We start from the raw sequence: 3,036 nt of genomic DNA on the forward strand, positions 1-3,036 counted from the left end.
GTCCTCTTTACCACCCATGAGTCAAAATAACACAACTGACCTCGTCCCACAATATGCTAAGATAAAGCACCACCTCCCCATTTCCACCCCCTGCTCCCAGAAAGAGTTTGGTCTGAGGCAAGGGAAGATATGGAGTAAGCATGGATTCCAATGACCTGCGTTTCAACTTTTGCTGTGTGTCCTCAACAGCTCTGCCCTCACAGCAGGCTCATTTTCTCGTATGCAATGAAGGGATTGTGCCAATTGAACTCCAAGACACCCTCTATATTTAAAGGCACTTTGATTTAAAGTTACTGAAACCTCACATCAATGTTACAGCTACTAGAAACAAGAGGCTGGAAGAAAACTGGTGCGTGTGACTCTGCGCTGAGGCAGGTGCGTGCAGTAATGACATCATAAGGAGCCAGAGGAAAGCGGGACCCATTATAAAATTGTGCTGATTTTACCTGTTGTCTCAGACAAGCTCTTTGTATAGATCGTATTGATTGTATTGAGAAGTAGGAGAAATAGGACACTGTTCCCACCCACTAAAGGAAGCAAATATCAATTTAAAGTCATCTGTTATAATTACTTTAACACTTAATTTTGTATAGACAATTACTCCATATGTTGTAACAGTGCTTTGTTTATAATAATAACAATAATAAATTTTAGGACTTATTACGGACAGTATGGCAACCACTGGACTAATTACTTTGCACACAGTAACTAATTTGAAGCTGACAAGAGTAGTACCTTGGAGGGACTGAGTGTGATCCCCATTGCACAGATGAAGAAAATGTGGCTTGGGGTGATGAACTAATGTGCCCAATATTACATGGTTTGTAAAAACACAGCTGAAGTGGATCTCAGGCTGGTGTTGCCAATGTGTGTGTGTACCCTTCATACACTCTCAAGTGCTTTCCATCTGCTCCAGCAGCAATCATTCTGCATTCTGGCTAGCCATGCGGGTCTTTCTCCGGGTCCTTGAGCACAGGTAGAGATAATACCCTTCACACCTGCCTACCTTTAGTCCAAAGGAAATCCTGATACATCCACAGTGCAGGCAGAATATATCTGTTGGGATAACTTGAGAACCAATGATACTTACTTTTATTTTCTCATCTGTATCTTCAGATTTCTGTCTATGTCTCATTTTATTTCCCTAATAGTGCCAAACAATGTCAAATGATGCCTACACATTTAAGTAACATTAGTTAAACAACGTAATTGATGACAATTCACGTCCTTCAAAAAAGAGGAGAGGAGGTTTGGAGATAATAAAAGTTTAAAACATTGGCTCAAGCTAAAGATCTATAAGAAAAGGATTAAAGTAATCCTGGAAGCCTTGACTTAATGCAAAATTGATTTTAAAGGTCATTGAGAGAAAGCTCCTTTATTTAAAAAAAATTAATTCATGTATGATGCAATCATTCTATAGACAGGTGTTAGATGCTGGGCATGTGCATGTGAATGACAAAAATGTGTCCTCTGTCCATGCCAGCTTCTCTTACCAGGAGCTTATAAATATGTTTGTGAGAGAGAGAGAGAGAGAAAGAGAGAGAGACTGTTGCAGGGGGGTGGGGAATGTTGGGGAATGGGGACATATGAGGAACACTGCTTTGTAGTGCTGTTGTAAGACCCTTTAGAGGAGTAGGGAACCCAAGAAGAAGGGCACTTAGCCCAGACTTGTGAGAGAAGAAGGCTGATCAGAAAAGACCCCGGGCCTGAAATAATATCTGAGTTAAGACCTGAGTAGGGATAGGTGTTAGGGCGTGAGTAAGGGGAAAAAGGATAAGGCTGACACTACCCTTTGTCTACTAAAAACACATTCACCCTCCTTTTATAGGGCGGCGGGGGGGGGGGGGGGGGGGGAGGGGGAGGTGGAGTCAGCGATGTTGGATCTAAGAGATACCAAGGTAAGTCTACCATGAGGATGATGACATTCTGAACATGTTCTCTTGCTACCTGTTTAGAGGAAGGCACGTACAAAGAACCTGCCTGCCTTGCATAGAAAGCTGCTTCGTGCCTCTGAGTGCTGCTAAGATCCGAGCTGCTGTCGCTATCCTGCCACCATCACAAAGGGCCCACAGAACCATCAAGCCAACCTTCTCAGCCCGTGTACTGAGCCAGTGCCAGCAGACATATCTGCAGGTGAAAAAAAATAAATCTCTATTTGTTTGAGCCACTGTTGTGATTTCTGTTAGTTGTGGCTCGAAAACATTTCCAATCAAAAGAGGACCTGAGGGGTACAAAGCGGTGCAGGGCGAGGGTGGAGGATAAAAGTGCATTGTCATCGTTCAGGGGGAAGAGGAGTTTCCAGGGAGTGGGACTCATCACAGGCAGTTTAGAAGGAATAATAGACTCCTGGGAGGGGCCTTCGCCAGCTGAGCTTTCCATTCTCCTTAATTCTGCAAATGTTTAAGGACTAACTATGTTCTGTTGGGCACTTTTTTCATGCAGAAGGAGCAGAAGCCCTGAGGAGAGACTGTGCCAGGGAATAAGGAGGCCAGTGTGACTGGAAAAGAGTGAGTCACAGGGAATGACCCGGGAGGTAAGCTCAGAGACCTATAGGAGAGCAAGCCATTGTGTAGGGCCCTATAAGTCATTGAAAGGCTCTGGCTTTTACTTCAAATGTGCAGCCAATATCTCTGGGGGTCTTTGAACAGAGGGGCAGCATGATGTGTCCTTACATCTCACAGGATGACCCTTAAGTTCAAACTAGACCAGAGGGGTGGGGGCAGAAGTATAGAGACCAGCTGAGGAGCTCTTGTAACCATGCAGGCAAGTGATTCCGGTGGTTTGGCAAATGCGACGAGAGGAGTTTGGGATTCCCACCTTTCCGGATGATGGAATGCCAGGTTTAATGATGGACTGAATATGATCTCTAAGAGACAGAAAAGATTCAAGACTAATTCCAAGGGATATGCACTGAAGAACTTAAAAGATAGATTTGTGATTGATAATGATGGGAAATATGCGAGGAATCAGAGTTTGCTTTTGGATTTGTCAATCTTGAAATGTTGCTTGGGTATATAAGTGGAGATATCAAATACG

General features: G+C 43.7%; 1 long non-coding RNA gene across 1 annotated transcript; it reads left to right on the plus strand.

The window, feature by feature from the left end:
* The first annotated feature begins 316 nt into the window (after positions 1-316).
* Positions 317-2,163, plus strand: LOC114235346 (uncharacterized). Its single transcript, XR_003621528.2, has 2 exons — positions 317-375; positions 1,956-2,163. It is a non-coding gene; the product is annotated as an uncharacterized LOC114235346 (long non-coding RNA).
* Positions 2,164-3,036: the final 873 nt, after the last annotated feature.

This window comes from Eptesicus fuscus, chromosome 15 (assembly GCF_027574615.1).
Source record: "Eptesicus fuscus isolate TK198812 chromosome 15, DD_ASM_mEF_20220401, whole genome shotgun sequence".
In the NCBI taxonomy this organism is placed as follows: domain Eukaryota; kingdom Metazoa; phylum Chordata; class Mammalia; order Chiroptera; family Vespertilionidae; genus Eptesicus; species Eptesicus fuscus.